At 52.0% G+C, this 21,740-nt stretch overlaps 1 protein-coding gene across 12 annotated transcripts in view; it reads right to left on the bottom strand.

Moving 5' to 3' along the window:
* The window catches only part of CTBP2 (C-terminal binding protein 2), a 167,807-nt gene that overhangs the window by 144,881 nt on the left and 1,186 nt on the right, over nucleotides 1-21,740 (bottom strand). Inside the window, exon 1 of one of the 12 annotated variants that reach the window (XM_069566822.1) lies at nucleotides 21,465-21,653. The exons of 4 other annotated variants lie outside the window; for them this stretch is intronic. The gene's annotated coding sequence lies outside the window, so the exon portion shown is untranslated. Of the gene's footprint in view, nucleotides 1-3,945; nucleotides 4,114-13,900; nucleotides 14,076-20,249; nucleotides 21,025-21,464; nucleotides 21,654-21,740 lie in introns of those variants that run through there. 7 more of the 12 variants (XM_069566832.1, XM_069566823.1, XM_069566834.1 and 4 more) reach the window with 7 other exon arrangements.

Below are 21,740 nucleotides of genomic sequence, written 5' to 3' on the forward strand. Positions count from 1 at the left end.
ATCTGAGCTCACAGGCATCAGAAGGTTTGCTAACAGTGAATGCACGCAAAACGCACTGGGAGTCACTCGGCCCGGTGAGCCCTCTCCCTGCCCTGAGCGCTGGGGCACCAGGCACAAACCGCAAGCCCTGCAAAGACAGCTCCGGCAACAACCGGAACGCTAATAAGTGCAGTGATCCCCACTAAACAATTTCAAAAATTCAAAGACTCATTTCATAAAATTTTCCCCAAATGAACAGACACAGAGAGTATTTTAAGACTATGAAGAGTGAGCTGGCGGTGGCTTCCTTCCCAAAGTGCAACGGAGACCACTCATAAGCACATCCTCTGGGTGCAGAGGGGCCGGTCTTCATCATACACCTCCTCCTGAGAGAAACCAGGGTCCCCTGTGACACACAGGAGCTGGCAAAGGTGGCAGTGGAACCCAGGACTCCGGCTCCAGGGTGGGTCGCCAACCCAGGTGACCCACCGCTGACCCTCCCACAGGAAAGGGCGCTGGTCCCTGCAGGCTGCCCGCCAACCAGCCTCCTCGACCACAGACTGGGGGGCTGGCCTCTACCTGCGGGAAGCCAGGCTAGGCCGTGAGGGATGCCCTGCGCCCCTACAGGCACAGGGACCAGCCTGGGCATGCAGGAACCCGAGAGCAAACACTGCCTGGCTCTCTGCTCAGCCACTTCCACACCGAGAGAACAGGAAGGAGCCAGCGACCTACGGCCACTCCCAGGCCCTCTGGACCTGGAGCTGGCGGCCGTGGTGGGCAGAGGAGGCACCTGTCCCCAGGCACCTTCCAAGAAGGGCTGGCAGAACCCGGGGAGGAAGGCGAGCAGCTGTTGTGTGTGTGTGTCCCTGGGAAGTCCAGGGACAGTGGCCGGAGGTGTACCCAGGCCTGAGGTGTGGGTGTGGTATTGCCCGCTTGGAGGAGGAGGAGGGGGCACCTTAGGGGGCAGGGGGAATTAATGGAGCAGATAAAGATTCCAACCACAGAGTCTGCCCAGCCTGGGCCAACTTCCTTCAGTGCCCTTCACTTCCTTGAGTGTTCCTCCCTGCAGCGACACGGTGGGATCCACTCAGGCCAAGTCTGTTTGCTGAGCCTGGAGGGTCCCGCCGGCTCAGAGGGGACATGACAGATATCCGAGAAAACCCTGGCACCTCACATGAGCACCCAGGTACTTCCCCACACTTCCCAGGCTGGCCTTGCTACTGTCAAAGAGGGACAAACTGCAGTGGTGGTGGGCGGGGTGAGGGAGGGCGGAACCCCAAGGAGCTCCTGGGACCTCCCTTGGTGACCAAACTGGTCTGCAACCACATGGCTTTTGCACAGCGTTGGACAAAACATGCAGAATTGCACGCTGAAAGGGTGAATTTTACTGTACAGAAAGTATATCTATATAGCATTCTTAAAAAGTTGATCCCAGGACTTCCCGGTGGTTAAGTGGTTAAGACTCTGAACTCCCGGGGCATGGATTCAATCCCTGGTGGGGGAACTAAGATCCCACAAGCCACGCTGTGCAGCCAAAATAAATATAAGTAAATAAATTAAAGGGCTTTTCAGGTGATGCAGTGGTAAAGAATCCGCCTGCCAATGCAGGAGACGTAAGAGACTCGGGTTCGATCCCCTGGAGAAAGAAATGGCAACTCGCTCCAGTGTTCTTGCCTGGAGAATCCCATGGACAGAGGAGCCTGGCAGGCTACAGTCCGCGGGGTCACAAAGAGCCAGATACGACTGAGCACAGCACAACAGTGAAAAGATAAAATGCCGGGTCTGGCGGCGGTAAATCTGGCCCTCTCTCTTGGCCTCCCCAGCCCCACCGACTGCCCCACACTTTATACTCTTTACTCCAACAAAGAGAGAATAAGAATAATGATAAAAACAATAACGCCCACACTGGAGAGAACTCAGGGTGCAACGTTGAGGGTTTGTCATGCATTAACACACTGAGTCCTCATACACATCAGAGGTGGATATGAAGAACGCCCACCCACCGCAAGGGCACAAGGAGGTAGGGACCTTCCCCAGGCCTGCAGCTGAGGCCCAGGGTGGCCAGGATGGGAGGTTCCATACTCAAAGTGTTAGTCACTCAGTCATGCCCCTATGACTCTCTGCAACCCCATGGACTGTGTAGCCCACCAGACTCCTCTGTCCATGGGATTTTTCCAGAGAAGAATACTGGAGTGGGTTGCCATTTCCTTCTCTAGGGGATCTTCCCGACCCAGGGATCAAACCTGGGTCTCCCACACGGCAGGCAGACTCTTTACCATCTGCGTCACCAGAGCCACACAACAGAGCCCTTCTTCAGGCCAGGAGAACAACCCCCAGGCCTGGGAGAGGACCCACCCTCCACCCTTGCGCTCGGGATGCACCCTGCCCCCATCCCAGTTCTCTGAACTTCAGAGTAAATCCTCCTTGCTCTTGCTGGCAGCCCTGGCATCGGTCACACAGTAGGAGCTCTATTTGCTGAAGAAGCAGATCTTTGTTCAACAGGCAATTTTCAGAAGAAGCAAATGCATCTCAATGTCACAGCATCAATTTCCACAAATCAATCCCAACTGAGCTACCTTAGCATACGCTGTAAAAATTTTAAACCCTATGCATAAAATATTATACATCCATTTTTATTTGATCTACTAAGTTATAAAGCTTTCCTCAGTCTCTTAAAGGTGGTTTTCCCAGTAATGCATAACTGCTTAATTGGGAAGTGTACAAAACATAATTACACTGCCTCACACTACAACATTGCTTATGGGAATATCTCTGTTCATGCATTCTGCTTTATTTTGTATTTAATCTCTATTAAGATGTTTATATGAAAATAGATAGGTATGCTAGTCTTCATAAACACCATAAATCATAAAGTCATCTCCTTGCTAACCCGGGTGCAAAAGCAGCCCCCAAAGAGACGACTGGGGCCCGAAAGGCTCCCACTTCTCATATTTAAGCACAGTTTCAACGTGTGGCCCACTTAGCTCTGTGCCACTTTGCCAGGTAAGGGTGACAGTAATGGCTATTATTTCTCTCACAGAAAGTGGCTTGGCCTGAAACTCAAAAAATACCCCAAACTGCCCCCCAGAAACCAGTTACTCAAACCAGAAAGGGCAAATTCTTTCTTGTGCCCAAGACCACAGTTGCCAATCTCATATCAAGAGGCAGGTGGAGACCCCTTAAATCCTCGGTGGACACTGCATGCACATGGCCTTTCAAGTTCGCTCTGCAGCTGGCACAGGGCATGTGCCCCAGGTTCCTCCAGACCTCAACACGGGGGTACCACCCTGCACGTTTCTCTGCCTTGGAAGGTGTACACACACATACTCCATCCCTAGAACTATCTGAACACACAGCCATTCTCTAAGCAGCCTGGTGTTGGAAAAAAAAGAACCAGTTCAGATTCTGTGCCATCGTTTATTAACTGTGAGCCCATCCCTGCATTGGGAAAGTCTCACCACCTCAGTAGAGGTCATCACTAAAACAGAACAAGCAAGTGTATGATAAGGTGTTCCTAAAAAGGGACCTACAAAGTGTATGATAAGGTGTTCCTACAAAGCTGTCCTCGATACAGCAACATAAGCGATCAGCCTCACTGAAGCTAATCAATAAATTCTATATTGATTCAATACTAATCAATATACTGATCAATAAATTCGCCAAGGTAAAAAAGGATTTGCCACAAAATGTGTTTATCTGCATTTCTGAAACAGAAAAGTGTCATCCCCAAATCTGCTTGGCAACATGGATGAAATAATGCACAAGTGAGATTAAAAAGTTGAGGCAGACTTCGCTGGCCCACGTGGTGAGGTGGGAGTGCCTCCTGCTGACCTCTGCCTTCAAAAACTGTCACCAACTCCGCCGCACCCGTCCTCAGCCTGCATATACCGACTTTCAAAGTACGCTCCACTGCCAGCACGGCTCATACGTTACCAAAACGTAATTTGTAAAAACAATTTCTCTTACCACTAGGCTATGACGCTCAGACCAGCCTCCTCCCCGTGAGCACTGCTGACTGGTCAGAAGAGACAGTTAAATGTCAAGTGCATCAGAACGAAGACCCAGCTCCAACACACACAATTTCCCTCAAGTCCCTCGGAATATTGAGTGCTGGTTGAGGGGGTAGAACCCCCGCTTAAGCCAAAAAAAAAAAAAGAGAGAGAGAGACTGGGTCAGGCAGAAATCCAGATTTCCACTTTGAGATCTATTCATTCAGATGGGGAAGAGTATTCAAATATAAAATCCTTCAATCATTGGTCATGCCAAATGTTCAAAAACTAGACTCAAGTTGTGTGGGTGTGTGTCGGGGGTGTGGTTTGTTTTTAAAGAAAGATGGTCTGCATGCAGTTGGCAGGCTCCGGATGGCTGCGTTGAGAACCCCCTCCCGGAGGTTCTCAGTCCGGGTGTTCCTTAGGCGGAGCCCCAGGAGACTGACTCCCAGCCAAGGGTGCCCTGGGGCTCCACCTGCTCCAGAGGCCACCCTCTCAGGGCACCTGGGCAGCCAGCAGCCCTCCCTGGGGACTGTGAGTCACTCATGTGAAAACCACCAAGCCCACAGCCAGCTTCTTGCCACTGAATGTGCGCCCAACTCACCTGCTCCCTTCTGATAAAACAGCGCACAGAGGACTCCTCCCTATTCCTGTGTGTGTGCACGCGCGCACGTGCTTGCGTACTTAGTTGCTCAGTCGTGTCCGACTCTCTGCGACCCCATGGTCTGTAGCCTGTCAGGCTCCCCTGTCCATGGACTTCTCCAGGCAAGAATACTGGAGTGGGAAGCCATTCCCTTCTCCAGGGGATGTTCTGGACCCAGGGATCAAACCCGAGTTTCCTGCACTGCAGGCGAATTCTTTTGGTCTGAGCCACTAGGGGAAGACCCCAATCCCAACTCTCTGTTCTAGATGAAACGAGACACAGTGTGCAGAGGAGGGGCTGGGCAGGGGCAGGACACTTACTCAGTTACCTAAGAACCACCAAATCTGCACATATTACCACTCTTTTCCTCCATCACCAACGCAGACAACAAGAGTATCAAACAGCTCACGTTTGAACCCTTTCCACCTGCATCAGCCTTCCTTGCTGTGCACATTCGCAAACGTGGCAATAGGGCATCCTGGCCCCTTGCATTCCACCACTGGCTGCCTCCCAAGGGCGTCCGCAAGGATCATCTCGCTTTACAAGTGACGTTTCTTTTAACAGTGTGAATTAAGCCAGAAGAAACTGCTGGTCCACGAAATGACCAGCCACCCCGAAGGTGACGATTGGTCTCTTCCACAGACTCCGGAAGGACACGTTCCCTAACCCCAGTCCCCTGGCCCCAACTGTTTCTCGCTCACTTGACCCAATGGGGCAGCTGGGAGCAGTGGCACAGTTGGGGTGGGGTAACAGGTCCACACCCAATGTGCGCCTGGCCCCAGGGGGCAGCCAGCCCAGTTCTAGGAGTGGGCGACCGCCCTGTGAGGAGATGATTTCCTGGCCCAGATGGGGACACAGGAACACCCACGGCACAATGGACACCCAGCTGGACCAAGGCGGGTCACCGGCACTGCCGCTGACAGAGTGCCCACCACGTGCCAGAAAGACAAACCCAACACGTGGTTCTCTGGGAAGCGAGTTCACAGTTGCTGCGCTCCAGATGCTCGGACGCCCCTACTCCAGCAGGAGGAAGGGGGCACATGAAGGCAGATGTGTGCGGAGAAGGGGACAGGGAGGGGCCTTGTCCCAGACAAACCCCCCAGGGACGGGGCGGGTCAGGCACTCCTCCGCTTTTACCTTGTCTGGGAAGAAGAGCCGAGCGCCATCACCAGCAGACCCCACGGCCCAGGGCACCGCCTGCTCTCGGGCCGAGGAGGCACAGTACCCAACCACTCACTCGGTCTTCCTTCTCCGGGAAGGGAAAGCAGGTCTTAAATAGAAAGCAAATATTTTACTGGGCATCCCTCAGAGGGATTCCACCATCTAAAAACAACCTCCTGAACGGATCATTGCTTAGGCCTTAGGAAGCACTCCCTACCCAAGCCAGCCTCCCCCCAGCCCTCCCTGCCCTGTTTAGGTCAGGGGTCGTTTTTTTTTTTTTTTTTTGGTATATAGTCTCATTTTTTTATTAATTTATTTTTTACTGAAGGATAATTGCTTTACAGAATTTTGCTGTTTTCTGTCAACTCTCAACATGAATCAGCCATAGGTATATATACATCCCCTCCCTTTTGAAGCTCCCTCCCATTTCCCTCCCCACCTCACCCCTCTAGGTTGATAGAGAGCCCCTGTTTGAGTTTCCTGAGCCCTACAGCAAATTCCCACTGTAGGGCAGTATTTTTTTAAGAACACCAGGACCTGGAACTCTCACCCCAAACACTCCTTCCTGGGCCCCGCCCCCTTCACCTTCTGGTCCCCCCAACTCTGGGAGACTCATCCACCTCTTTGGTGCAAAGGATCAAGTCTCCCTCCCCCAGAGGACCCATTCCCCTAGGACAGGACCCACCCACCATCTTGCCTAGCAAGATCTTGCCTATCTCCTACCCTATACAGCCAAAGCAATCAAGCCCCAGGGAGCCTTCTCCGATGTCCCCTGAAGGCAACCCCTCCCCTTCCAGTGCCTCCATCAAGATTCTCTGACCTCTTTCCAGGAATGCAAAAGGAAATCTGCTCCTCAGGGCACACAGCACCTTAGTTCAGTTCAGTCGCTCATTCGTGACTTTTGTGATCCCATGGACTGCAGCGCACCAGGCTTCCCTGTCCATCACCAACTCCCAGAGTTTACTCAAACTCATGTCCATTGAGTCGGTGATGCCATCCAACCATCTCATTCTGTGTCGTCCCCTTCTCCTGCCTTCAATCTTTCCCAGCATCAGAGTCTTTTCCAGTGAGTCGGTTCTTCGCACCAGGTGGCCAAAGTATTAGAGTTTCAGCTTCAGCATCAGTCCTTCCAATGAATATCGGGACTGATTTCCTTTAGGATGGACTGGTTGGATCTCCTTGCAGTCCAAGGGACTCTCAAGAGTCTTCTCCAACACCACACTTCAAAAGCATCAATTGCTCAGGGCAAGAGCAACTAATTTACTTCTGTTTATTTTGCATTTATAAATTTAACAAGGTGGCACAGTGGTAAAGAATCTGCCTGCAATGCAGGAGATGCAAGAAATTCAGGTTCCATCCCTGAGTAGGGAAGATCCTCTGGAAGAGGAAATAGCTACCCACTCCAGTATCCTTGCCTGGAAAATTCCAAGGACAGAGGAGCCTGGCTGGCTACAGTCCATGGGGTTGCAAAAGAGTCAACTGATTGATTGAACACACACACAGGGCGCATTAGGACAAAATGTGTGTGGAAGTAAAGTAGATGGTGATTCTTGAAAAATTCAAATTGGATTTCGCTGGTGGCTCAGTGCTAAAGAATCCACCTGCCAGTGCAAGAGGCTTTGGTCTGGAAGATCCCCAGTGCCTTGTTGTTAGTGGAGAGCAGGGTGGGGTCAGTGCAGGGACCACTTTTTGATCATGCCTGTAGCTTGGAGAAGGAAATGGCAACCCACTCCAGTATTCTTGCCAGGAGAATCCCATGGACAGAGAAGCCTGGTGGGCTATAGTCCACGGGATCACAAAAGAATCAGACATGACTTAGCAACTCAACATCAGGCCTGATCTAAGTGCTTTATTCCAGTTGAGGTATTTCAAATCCTAAAAGATGATGCTGTGAAAGTGTTGCACTCAATATGCCAGCAAATTTGGGAAACTCAGCAGTGGCCACAGGACTGGAAAAGATCAGTTTTCAATTCAATCCCAAAGAAAGGCAATGCCAAAGAACGTTCAAACTACCGCACAATTGCACTCATCTCACATGCTACAAAAGCCAGGCTTCAATAGTACGTGAACCATGAACTTCCAGATGTTCAAGTTGGATTTAGAAAAAGGAGTGGAAGCAGAGATCAAGTTGCCAGCATCCACTGGATCATTGAAAAAGCAAGAGAGTTCCAGAAAAACAACTACTTCTGCTTTATTGACTATGCCAAAGCCTTTGTCTGTGTGGATCACAACAAACCATGGAAAACTCTTCAAGAGATGGGAATACCAGACCACCTGACCTCCCTCCTGAGAAATCTGTATGTATGCAGGTCAAGAAGCTACAGTTAGAACTGGACATGGAACAAAAGACTGGTTCCAAATTAGGACAGGAGTATGTCAAAGCTGTTTATTGTGAAACGCTGGGCTGGATGAAGCACAAGCTGGAATCAAGATTGCTGGGAGAAATATCAATAACCTCAGATATGCAGGTGACATCACCCTTACGGCAGAAAGTGAAGCAGCACTAAAGAGCCTCTTGATGAAAGTGAAAGAGGAGAAGGAAAAAGTTGGCTTAAAACTCAACATTCAGAAAACTAAGATCATGGCATCCGGTTCCATCACTTCATGGCAAATAGGTGGGGAAACAATGGAAACAATGACCGGCTATTTTCGGGGGCTCCAAAATCACTACAGATGGTAACTGCAGCCAAGAAATTAAAAGACACTTGCTCCTTGGAAGAAAAGTTATGACCAACCTAGACAGCATATTAAAAAGCAGAGATATTACTTTGCTAACAAAAATCCTTCTAGTCAAAGCTATGGTTTTTCCAGGAGTCACATAGGGATGTGAGAGTTGGACTATAAAGAAAGCTAAGTAGCGAAGAATTGATGCTTTTGAACTGTGGTGTTGGAGAAGACTCTTGAGAGTCCCTTGGACTGCAAGGAGATCCAGCCAGTCCATCCTAAAGGAAATCAGTCCTGAATATTCATTGGAAGGACGGATGTCGAAGCTGAAACTGCAAATACTTTGGCCACCTGATGTGAAGAACTGACTCCTTGGGAAAGACCCTGAAGCTGGACAAGACTGAAGGCAGGAGGAGAAGGGGACGACAGAGGATGAGATGGTTGGATGGCATCACAGACTCAATGGACATGAGTTTGGGTAAGCTCTGGGAATTGGTGATGGACAGGGAAGCCTGGCATGCTGCAGTCCATGGGCTCTCAAAGAGTCAGACACAACTGAGCGACTGAACTGAACTGAAGCGCTTTATAAATATGACCTCATCAGACCCTCACAGCCCACTCTATTCTTACCCTTGCTTCAGATTCAGCAACACAGCCCTTTGCAAGGGCTCAGGAAATTCCGAATGCATTCACAGGTCGGATGTCATCCTTTCTTTTTTTTTTGATGCTTTCTAGAACAGTCTGTCACATCTGATGCCTCCTCCCCTGCCAGTGGTGATGGGTGTTAACGTTGAAGCGGTGCCCTTCCTCCCTCAGTCCAGCCCCAATCCTGGGAAAGGAGGCCTTTTGCTGGGACCTCTCCCATGCCATCAGAGAAAGAGTGCCCAGGTAACACTGAGATCCAACCAGTGCTCTAAAGTGGGCTTCCGGGGTGGCCCAGAGAAAAGCTTTTGGATCCAAGCCTGGAGCCGGATGTGCCAAGTAATCACCAGGTCGTAAAACTCTCAGCTACAAGCATTGTCAGAAAGTGGTCCCTGCCCTGACCCTGCCCTGCTCTCCACTAACAGGGGCACCCAGACCTGACTCCCATTGGTCATCACTCCCCCTCCAAGACCTCAGCCCACCCACTGCTGCTCAAGAGGATGAAATAAATTAGGAAAAAATCCTTTAATCTCCCCTGCAGAGAAACCTTTCCAAGAACCAGAGTTATACTTGCAACGTACATTTCAAGTGGTTCTGCTGAGCTATGAGTGGTGTCTATGCTCTCGGGCCATCTGAGACGCACATCAAGAGCACAACCCAGACAACTGTTAGTCACAACCCCTCTCCCTTCCTGCCCCTGGGACACGGGGAGACTCAAATAAGGCAAGCTCACAATTATCACACAGAAAACTCAAACCACTTTGAGCTGCTTCCTCTGCCCACTACCTGGGGGAGTACGTCTGGCCAGTTTTAGGGAAGGAAAAAAAAATCACCCACTGTTCAAAGCCCTCCTTAAATATCCAGGAAGACATCATTACAGATAGAATTCCAATGTTAATTCTAAAATCTCCTGGCTTTTGTCAGATGAAGCCACATTCTAATTCCCAGGCTTAGTTGAGAAATGAGAAGAAAGGATGTTTGAGTGTAGAGGAAAAAAAACCCAAAAACTCAGCCCTGAGCAAAAAGCAGCAAACATTTTGGAGGAAGGGGGAGAATAAACAGAACTCTGCACAAGGCGGAGAAAAACTGAGTCTTGGGAACCCTGGTGTACTCACCAACATGGGCGCATGGAAACTGATCCGATTTCCCTTGCTCTGTGCTGGAGGGCCTAGCTCAGGGGCCTTTCTGCAGAGCCAGGGGTCCCTAAACCCGGGGCAGGACAACGATACACACCTGAAGACCCAAAAGATGTTCTGGGGCCATCCGCAAATCTGGCTCTCGACTGGCCCCAGCTGACAAAACTATGAGAGCCACCAGAACATTCCTGCAGAGAAGGCGATGGCACCCCACTCCAGTATTCTTGCCTGGAAAATCCCTGAAAATTCCCTTGCCTGGAAAATGGACGGAGGAGCCTGGTGGGCTGCAGTCCATGGGGTTGTGAAGAGTCGGACAGGACTGAGCGACTTCCCTTTCACTTCTCACTTTCATGCACTGGAGAAGGAAATGGCAGCCCACTCCAATGTTCTCGCCTGGAGAGTCCCAGGGACGGGAGAGCCTACCGTCTATGGGGTCGCACAGAGTCGGACACGACTGAAGCGACTTAGCAGCAGCAGCAGAACATTCCTGTGTTTAGTTGCCCTAAGATCCAGCCACATCCACCCTCCAGGCTGAACTACCCCAAGGAAGCAGCTTCTCCACTGAGCACTGCAGAGGCCTAAGAGGTGGTGAGTTGGCCCAAGGCTGATCCCCGCAAGGCTGCAGCCTGCCATGCACCCTCCCTTTCCCGTGGGGAAAGCAGAATGGAGAACTTGTTCGAAAACTGCAGGGGGGATGGGGGGCTTAGACAGAATCACGGGGCATAATCAAGACCCAAGCTGGCGCTGAGCCACCACACTGGGGCTAACCAGATGAACTGGTAAAAAGAACCCACTCCGAGCTAACCCTAACCCTAACTCTCTGGGAACAGGCAGAACCCGAAGTTTGAAACAGGCAGTCTCTAGCATCCCTGACCACCACCACCACCCCCCTGCCCACCCTACTGGAGCCCTGGGGCATCAGCAAAGAATTCAGGGATCTATTTCCCAAGCACACACGTGTCTGCAAGCACACACGTGTTCAACTAAAGGAAGAGAGGCGTCGCAGGGCAGGAAGATAATCTCATAATTAAAGGAAAGCCTGTTTTTCAGGAAAATCTCCATCTCGTGGGGACCTTACCCTAAAGGAAGCCAAGGTCAGTCAGAGCGCTCCCACATCACCTGCTCCGGGTGCCTTTCAGGTGAGTTAATCACTCAAGGCAGGGCCAGTCTCCAGATTTCAGGACACACCCAACTTTGTGCCATTCCCTTTCAATTCTCTGATAGCCTCTGTGAAAAGAAAGCTGCTCCTTTTGTTCGGGAGTATTCATTCAAATTCCTTTCCAAGGCCAACACAAATGCAGGGCAGCAACCCAAAGGAGGTTTACCCAGCAGAATCAAGTTTCTGGCCAGTTTTCACAGGAGTGGTACAAACAAGACTATTCCGATTAGATGAAATCCTCACCATCTCCCTGGTCTCTTCTCCCAGATTCCCCCACGATGAACACAGGGGCTCACTCCCACTGGAAGACGGGCATAATGAATCCAGCAGGAAAGAGGGAACAGCCAGAGGGAGGGAGGGGAGCACCCCAACCACCTCCAGCCCCTCCCCCAAGCAAGAGGAACCTGCTGGGAAGGAGACTCTGAGCTCACTCACCCAGACCACAGACTTGTAAATCTGAGCCTTACCTACTGGTAGAAAAGGTACCTGGCCACTAAATCCAATTTTACCACCAAAAAACCCCAAACACTGAAAGCTATCCACATAATCTCAGGGCCAGTGTGTGTTTGGGGGAGGGCTGCCCTTCAGCGACATCCCCCAGATAGAGAAAAGGGAAAAGGGAATCAGGAGGACAGAAGGGGTCGGACGTGGGGAGCACAGCAAAGCCACCCCCAAAGGCACCCGAGTCCCAAATCAAAAGCCAGAAGAAGTCTCAATCACAGAAAAACCAGAGCCAGGTGGAGCTGGCTTCTGGCCCTCTAGTAGCTTAACCTCCCGCCCCCCACTCTGCTTCTTGATTGGCAAAACAGTGACCATCACTTCTGCCTGGGAGAGGCCGGACCAACGGCACTGTGCCCAGCCCTCAGGGTCCTTCTGGCATCTGGTCTTTGCCAGGACAGTGAGTCTGTGGTCCAGAGGGGGAACTCTCCCCACCACCCCTGCACCCAACAGGGACCCGTCTACTGAGCCTCAGGCTTCTGCTCAGCAGCCATGCTGTTCATTAACTCAGAAAGCAGAGTGAATTTAAAACAGGCCTGGTCCAGGAAACCATCTAGAAACCCTTCGTTGGCCTTAGATCGTGAGATCCCAACAAAAGACCACTAATCAAAGACGGAAATTAAAACAAGCCAGACTTCTTATAGCCCCATGTGATCTGGAAGGCAACTCGGCCTGAGAAAGATCATTGTTTCGGAGAAGCCATCTGAACCCGGGAGAGAAAGTACCAGATGTGGGGCAAGCCTTAACGCTCACCTCCCCTCCGCTCTCAGGGCGGCGGGGAAGAGCCCCTCCACCAGGGGGCCTGGTCCTCACCTCCAGGAGCTTCTTCAAGTCCCAGCTCGGCCACCTGGAGGGCGGGAGCACGCCCTGTTCCCGACACCTCACCCACCTTGTTGTGAAGGTTCAATGCAAACACTGGCCAAGCGTCTTAGCGAGAGTCAAAAAGATACTAAATAGAGGCTCAATAAAGGGTAGTCCGTAGTGTTATCATCACAAAAACAGAACGACTTAAACAGCCTGCAAGCACTACTTGGGTACCAAGTTAAGCCTGCGGGGCGAGAGAGCGCCAAACAGAAATTCCTCCTCCAAGGAGAAGAAGGGTGCAGAAAGAAAAAGTCATCCCGGCTCTTCACTTACTGGCCGCATCCTCTGGTTACATGGCCCATCAGGCTCCCAGCCTGGAGAAGCCTGCAAAGGCCCGGGAGCTCTCGGAGCTACGGCCGCGCTCTGCGCAGTTCAAGCGAAATACCCCGGATTTGAAGGTGGCGGCGGAAACCGCGGCCTCAACACCGCCCCAGGGACAGGATGCCGAGCCGGCCAGGCCCCGGCCAGGCATGGGACCGTCTACCAGCTAGAGGCTTCTGAGCCACCGTCGTGCAATGGACGAACCTCACTGTCCCGTGGGGGGTGGCGGGCGGGACCACACACGACTCCAGCTCTAAGGTCCCCGGAGCCTGCGATCGTCGAGGGGGGTTGGCTGGGGCACGGTCTAGCGGGATACCTGCTTCCGCTCCGAGCCTCGCTCGCAGGGTCGGGGCCCACCTCGGTGTCCTGCGTCCTCTCCCGGCTCCTTCCAGGTACCGGCCGGGGAGGGGGGAGGCGGGGGGGGCGGGGGCTGGGAAGGGCGCGGGACAGCCCGCGGGTGGGCGGCCGCGAAGGGGAGGGACCCCGCACTGGGCTGCGGGAGGGAGGAGGAGGAGGAAGTGGGCACTGCAGGGGGGAAGGGCCATCTCCAACGCCTCTCGACGGCGGCCCCGCAGCGGGAAGCGGCTCCCTATCTACAAGTGAAAGGGCGAAGCGCCGGGGGAGGGGCGCTTCCGGCAGAGTCGGGGGCCGCGCTGTGGATGGGGTGGGGGTGGCGGTGGCAGGTACACCAGATAGCCGAGGGACCGCCGGGGGCAGGGAAGGATCGCCGGGGCGAGGCCGCAGGCAGGCGGTCTTCGGAGGCGGAGCCTCCAGGTAAGCCAGTCTGGAGGGGAGGGAAGGAGCCGCCGGGTCCGCGGGCTCCCGGGGGTCAGGAGGACCTCACCTTCGCCGAACCCCAGACGCCAGGAGACCCCGTCCTTCCAGCAGGGCCCAGCACCCCGGCTGGCGGTGCACGTTCGGGGCGGGGCAGCCGCAGACCACGCCCCCCTGCAGGTAGCGCGCGGCCAGGTAGGGCGGGTTTGCCTTCATCCAGGCCCCAGCGTTGCCCTCCCCGCAGCACAAGGTCGAGCAGGGGCCCGGAAGTCGCCCTGCGGTCAGTCTGGGCGGGACGATGGGGTTCCCGGGCGCCCGGGGCCCCCAAACGCCAGCTACGGAAACAGAAGGCGGAGATCGGCCTCTTTATGACTTGGCAGAGGCAATTCAACATTTCTTCCTCGCATAAAATAGGAATTGCTCTATTTACCTAGCCCGCAGGAGCGTCGTGAAGATTAATGACTGTGAAATGTTCTTAAGATCAAAACATTCTGAGATTTTACTTGTAGGCACTTATATGTCCATATTGCTATCTGCACGGCAAAATATACTCTTTATTGATTGCCCCCCTGGACTGACTTCTAGCCCACAACCACAAAGCGCTGAGGAAATGGAATCAGGTACATCACTGTGTCCTCCCCGTACCTGGATACGGGCAGAAACCGTGGCATCCACACTGGGCCTCTGGCTTCATCCAGGCCCCAAGGGGCGGCTGGAGGAATCAGCCAGCATTGCAGCCCACACAGTTCACTGTCTGAAGAGAAGCTGGAGAGAAACTTTTCAAAACGTTTATCACACCACCAGGAAGAAACTGCAGCATTCCTACCCCTCAGTTCCTTAGCAGGTGCCCCCAAGCGTGGGCTGCCGCTGGGGGGTGGGGGTGGGGGGTCTCTGCTGTTCGGAAAGCCTCTGCCCCACGCGGGGGCCCAGTGGTCAGTCAAGTTCAGCCAGTGCTACGAGCCCACGCAGCCCATTTGGCCTGGCAGCTCCCACAGCAAGGCCTCCCTGGTGTCACTAGCTCTCTGTCCCTCCCAGCAAAGCATGCCCGTGTGACCAGGTGAGGCCGCTCCACTTCAGTCCCCTCTACCATCCCTGGAAGGGGCTTTCAGAGCTCCGAGCCCACCCCCTTCCCTTCACCCCCTCCCCCATCCCCATCCTCCCATCCCACTACCCCTTGCTCGCTGCTGGCCCTGGCTGCCCTCCAGGTGAGCAGACCCGGAGGGTGCAACACCCTACGGGCTCCTCACCATTCAAATGGGTGTGCAGCCCACCCGGGCCTGAACAAGCAGACTTTGTTTGCACTTCTGGACCGACCGCACTAAACACATCCATCAGCCAAAGAATCAAGTCCCGGCCAGGGTTCCTTCAGCAGGAAAGGTGCACACAAGGCTTCCTGGCCTCTACCCACGACAGCCAAAGAAATTCACCTGCAGCTCCTCCCGCCCCCTACCCCCATCCCTCCACACAGACTCACACACCTGGGGCCACTACAAACAACACAATCACTTCCAAGGTTGGATGCAAGGCATTTTCACCCATCAAGCTTTATACATTGCCATGCTTGGGGAATCAGGCTGGAGGAGCTGACCTCTATGATCTCGGTCTCCTGTTCTTTCCAAAGAAACTTCCTGGGACTCCATGACTCGATAATGAAGTTTTTGTTTGTCCTGTGCTGAAGGCCAGATTTCAGGCATGGCTGGAGCAGAGCAGTGAGTTTAAAACCCCGTGGCCAGCCTGGGCGCTGCAGAGAAACTACACATTCCCCATGTGACGAACTCTATTCAAAGGCCCTTCCAAGATTCTGCCACAACCTGGGCTGGGATGAGACAGAAACGGGGCCAAGACTTCGAACCAATCGACAAGCCAATTAATAGAGCCTCAAGTCATAACTAAGGATTTACTTTAATGCAAAAAGCACCTTTCTGAGCACTTTTGAGAGGGAGGGAAAGTAACAATGTAAAGTTTTGTTGTTGTTGGGTTTTCTACCTTACAAGCCCAAAGGATTTTAAGAATCACAGGGTTCTGTTGAAAAGCACCACCTCCCCCATCCCAAGACATGTTTGGACTCTCAGTCAACAACACCCAAAGGCAGGCTACCCACCAAGTTCAAGCAACAAAAGCTATTCAGGATTAACATCCCCTAAATACCATCCGATCGTCCCGGGGATAATGAAGGCTCTATTACTACCCAGAAGCAAAGTCACAATTCTCCGTGAAAGGAAAAGCATCCCTTACAGGAATCCATGAGTAAGAACCCAAGTGTCTTATCACTGTTGTGACTATTAAGCCAACCTTAAGCAACCATCTGTTACATTTCGTTACAGAAACAGTTAAAACAGATCATTTCTAAAACATTCACTCAAGGAAGAACCAGGCTAGATACAGGTGGAAAGTCAACTGGGCCCCAAAGTTGTAACCAAAGCACCCCACTCCAATCAGAACAGGCATCAATCAGGCCTCAACAAGGAGCCAGGGCTACACTGACCCCAGTTCTGGGAGGGGTGAAAAAGAAGGTTAATAGGAGTGCCCACCCCTGTAGCAAGAGTTTTGGCCCCACTTGGGAACCTCAGCTCCCATGTGCAAGCAGGAAGCTTGGTGAATGGAGGAAGAAGATGCAACTCAGAGGAACGTTTCCAGAAATAGCAGCAGCTGTGCAGCAAAATACAAAAATCCAACAAATACTCATTTTCACTGCACTTTCGCTAACACCACCAACAAACCCAAAATGACTTTAATGTGAGGGAAATAATAAAAATAAACACCACTGCTTCCTGTGACTTCACATTCCTCGATTTCTGGTAAGGGTTGAGTATGATTTCTGAAAATTGCATTCCAGGGAGACAAAAAGTTTGCTTCGTGTACACTTTCTTTGAAGAACCCTGTTATCTGCCTTTAGAATCTTGCCTCCAAAAAAGTAGATCACTGAGAAGAGAAAGCACACAAAGTTCCCTGGCGGTCCAGAAAAGACCACCTTCTAAGAAAAAGTCTGGAAAGGGAGCAGGCCAGCGGCTGGGCAAAGACGGATGACTGCCGAGTCTGGTTCCCACCCCGTCTGCAGCTCCTCAAGTTTCTGTGCTCTCGAGCAGTTAGAGAATGAAGCTGCCCCTTGGCTCCCATTGTCAACATTCCACACAAACAATGGCCTGGCCCGCTCACTATTGTACATTCTGTATTCATCTGCGAATCCTGGTTTTTAGCACAACGTGCAAAGCCCTTCTTTTCACTAGTGCAGTCCTGAAGGCCCAACTGTAGCTGTAATTTCGGCTGGCAACACTAAGATGCTAAGAGCAAACTACACATGAAGCTGAGACGTTAATTTGTTCAGATTATTAGAGTCACACTGATGGCATTTGGATACTACTGTCCATTAAATCATGATCAAAAGAAAGGCTGAACACCTTAAAAATGGTTCTGAAGTTTTTAGCAATTATTAAGTATAATTTTCCAAACCCAGAAATAGGTATGTTTAAAAGAAAAGAAAAAAATCCCTTTCATGAGTCTTTGATACATATTCCATCAAACACACACTTGAACAAAAATTAACTTCAAAAGATTAGGTGAGGGTGAGGGGGTGGGGAGTTTTATATTTTTCCTTCTTTCCCAGAACGCTGTAACTTTAACTGTAGCAGCGTAAATTAGGACATGCTTACCAGCTGGAAAGGAGAAAACTGATACTGCCCAGGCAGCATAGCCTCTGAGAGCATATCCATTCCAGCATTTTCATGTGCCTGCTAAAAGTCTGCACTAGGGGAAGTCCACACAAGCATTCCTTAGCTAGCGAGTCGCCCAGGAACCTTCTTGGAGAACAAGGCGCAGCGTTTCAATACGCGGTGTTAAGTATGAGTACCTCTATTCGAAGGGTCAAGCAAACTGCATTCTCGTTTTTTTAATTACTACGAAAATGTGTTCCACCCGCGGTAACTGAACTATCAGCCAGGCGGTGGAAATACTACCGGAATTGTGCTCTGCCGAACAGATAAATTTCCTTTCCCAATCATGTCCTATAGGAACATATATTTGAGGCCAGTATCAGGAACACGAGACACTTGGACTGCTGCTTTTCGCAGATAGAAAGATTATTCACAGAGGGACCCAGGCTTGTATTCACATGCGTTATGGTGACAGCCCTTCTATATCGAAATGACAGTGGTAAAAAATGACAACTGGGGTGGCCGTTCTACGGTTGCTGTAAACGCTTTACATTTTTTCCATTTAGGGAAAAGTGTTAAGTGCAAAGGGGATAACTTTGCCTTCAAAAATGATTCATGATGGAGAGAACTGTTGGCAAATGGCTTTGGGTGTTAGACCCCAGCGGGGCCAACCTTTTGGTTTTGAACCTCAAGGATTTCCAATGGTGTGAGCCAACCTGACTGAACTCCCTTTGCCAGAATATTTTAACAGCAATAAAATTCTTTCCCACTCTGCAGTGTGCACACCCGCATCCTTTACCTGGCCCTAGCTACTCAGAGAGCTAAACAAGTTCCAGGTTAATTTTGCAGTTTTGTTTGTTGTTGCTGTTTGTTTCACTTCATCTCTCATTAAAACACTTTTCAGACTTATGAATAGGATTTCCTTCTGGAGTTTTACAAGTCAAGAGTAAACGTATTGATTATTCCCTGAAAGGGTAACTGGTGGCTAGTTAATCATTATACAGATAGCAAGTTTTCCTGTTTCATCTTGTGTACACGACCAGATTAACAATGCCAGGGAAAGCAAACTCGACTTTGCAGGAACAGGTGTGACCTGAGTCTTAAAAGGCCAAAACATCTCACAAAGTATGTCACTGGTGTATTTTTACAATGCTAGTAATATTTGTTTTTAAGTAGCCAAACTTTTTAACTTTTTTAACTTTAAAGACACACACTTTGCAAATATTTCTTCACCTAATCAAAGACTAAGGGCCAGACATAAGTTGCAATTCCAGACCAGAAAAGAAACCCTCTTAAGGACACAGTTGGGGTTTTTTTTGCTCTTGTTGCTGTTGTTGTTGCCTAAATCACAGATAAGAGATGGTAATTCCCCTTGCCCCTCCCCCAGGAGAACACCCAGTTAAGGGACAGTTTCAAAGAACACAACTGAAATTTTAAATAGCAGGGCTCTGAGCTCAAATCCACAGAGCTACAGAGAGCACCCAGCTGTTATTAATGCACAATCAGAAAAGAGGAGGAAAACAAACCTAGCTTTATCTCCCCCCCGCCCCTTGCTTTATCAGCAGGAAAAAGAAATAAACCAAAAGGCACCTAGTCAGGTCCAAAACAAGCTCCAAACCCAAGATTCGTAAATTTCCTCTAATAACTGTTTTCTACAGGGACAAACAGGGGTCCCTACCCCTCGGGCACAGAAAACCAATCAGTGTCATAAATTCCCTTTGCCTTCAACCCTCACTCCCTTCTACCAGGGACAGAGAGCGGGGAGGGGGTGACCCCGCATAAACACTTGCGCTAAACCCCTCAATGCTCTACAGAAATATGCTGGCGTATTTCCTTTGTTTGGTCCTGTTATACTTGATCAAGTGTGAACTATTAAACTGGTTTCATTAAAGGCAAGTGCATTCACAGCTAGCATCTAACTTCAATGGCAACTGGAAGCATATTTTGCAAGAAGGAGGGCCTGTTTTTTTGCTTGAAATCTACCATCTCATTAACTTTTCTTTTGGGGGCAATAAAAAGGGCACTAGGGTTTTTACAGGAGAGTGTCAGAGCCGCAGAGAGATCTGATGCTAGACAAAAGGATATTTAGTGTTTCAACTCTGGGATAGGGTCCCTGGTACTTAAAAAAGAGAAAAGAAATCCTGTTTCAATATGAAAGCTGCTCTGACTGCAAGTGTTTAATTAGCATTTTGAATATTACTTTGTAATTGCTCTAAGAAGTACTCTTTGAAATCAAGTGATTATAAAAACAAGATCCTTAAAAGTCCCATTACTTCAAAATGTAGGGGGAAAATTTAAAAAAAAAAGAAAATAAAAAGAGTGGAATTCTCCTAAGCACATGAAAACTGAAGTTCTACTTTGAGAATCATAGAGGCAGAACAACAGCTAAGGACTGAACACGAGGTAAATTTTAAACTTGCCTTTGAACCCAAGCACCTAGCAGAGAAGAGTGTCTTCTTTGAAGAAGTAGGAAAGTTTGATTTATTTCACCAAAGTCGGGAGGCAGAATCACTTAGTAAACTAACCAAAATAAACGTCCCCTCCAAATTATCCATGTCAGATAAAAATATACCAGTCTCTACAATATCCAACAGAATTGCAAATAAGGCACTTAGCATTTTAAATTCTCAATGCATATTTATAGGATAGCATTCTCTGGTCTACCCTTCGAGCCACTCACGTCTGACTCTCTAAGAACTTAACCCGATCTCCAGTCTTGAAATTAAAAAAAAAAAAAAGGGGGGGAAAAATCCAGAAAGATCTGTTTACCCCGGAGAGAGCAAGTGAGCCCGGCGTGACGACGCAGGCCACCGCCACCAGCCTCCACCGCCAAGGACGCAGATCAAGCGGGGATTTCTACGAAAAATTCCTTTCACTTGTTAAATACTAAGCACGGGGACCCTTGGAGCCAACAGCTGCTTGGGCCGCCTCCGGAAAAAGTATTCCGGGGGCTGGGAGCACTACATACACTCGCGCGCGCACTCACACTCGGTGTCCGAGACCATCGGCGGCGGCGGAAAGCGAAGCCACCGGAGGGAGCGTGTGCGCGTGTGTGTCTCGACGCGGCTGGCGGTGACCGCGCCGAGCTCCCGGGCCCGCGGCCTCCCAGCACCCGGGCGCTGCGAGGGCAGCGGGCGACCGGCCACGCCGCGGGCCTCTCCGGCTGGTGAAGGGCCCCCGCGCGCCCCGGATCTCGCGCGCCCGGGTCCAGCTTGCCCCGGGGCGCTGGGAAGAGCGCCAGGCAGAGAAAGAAAGGCGCTTCCCCTCGGCCGCGCGGGTCGGTCCGGCGCCGCGGAGGACAAGGAGGAAGAGGCGATCGCGGCCGCCCGGCTGTCGCTGCGCCGCGCCGAGTCCCCGCCGCCCGGGACGCGCCCTCGCCAGCCCCTCCTGCGAAACTTTTTCTTTTGGGTTCGCCCCACCCGAAAAGTGCGGCCAGGGCGGGGGAGGCGGGCGGGGGAGGCGGCCGGGCGGGCAGGGTTCGCGGCGGCCGCGGGCGAGGAGGAAGTGGTGCCGGCGGGAGCGCGGCCGGGCAGAGGAAATGCCCGGCCAGCTCGGCCCCCGCCCGCGCCCGTCGCCCGGCTCGCCCCGGGCCCCCGCCCCGCTGCGACTTTGGCGGGCCGAGCCCGGCGCGGCAGTGGCGGCGGCGGCGGCGGCAGATGTGGCCCGGCTGCCCGGAGGAGCCAACAATGCGGGGCCGGCAAAACAAAAGGGTTCCACTTCGCCTGCGTTCCCGTCTCTCACTTGCGCTCCCGGGGCGCCGCGCGGGATCCCCTGCCAGCAGGGGCCGCTCCCCTGGGGGCCCGGAGGCGCGCGCGCCCCGTTTTCCCAGCGGACCCCCCGCTACCCTCCCCCGCCCCCGCCCCGCAGGCCCCAGGCCCCGTGCGCTCGAACTCCCGGTCCCGGGGGATCCGGCCGTATTGTCCCCGCGGCGCGCCGCGCGCTCGGCCTGGGTCGCTGGCGGCCCCCGCGCGCGCGCGCACCCACCGGCCTCGGGGAACGGGAGCCGGGGGCGCCTAGGAAACCGTCGCCGAGACGCCGCCGCCGCCGCTGCCCTCCGGACGCCGCCGCGCTCGGGGTTTCTTTTTATTTTTTTTTGCCAATCCTGATGGGAAGGAAGGTGACCGCCTACTTCGCATTCATCAACTCTCATCACAACAACAAAAATCCTGGCGCAAACAGCGGCCAGCGGGCGCGATCGGCGGCGGCCGGTGGAGGGGGGGGGGGGGGTACGGCAGGCAGGGACCCCCAGGCCTGGGCCCA

The sequence above is a fragment of the Ovis canadensis genome, chromosome 22, assembly GCF_042477335.2.
Source record: "Ovis canadensis isolate MfBH-ARS-UI-01 breed Bighorn chromosome 22, ARS-UI_OviCan_v2, whole genome shotgun sequence".
NCBI lineage: Eukaryota > Metazoa > Chordata > Mammalia > Artiodactyla > Bovidae > Ovis > Ovis canadensis.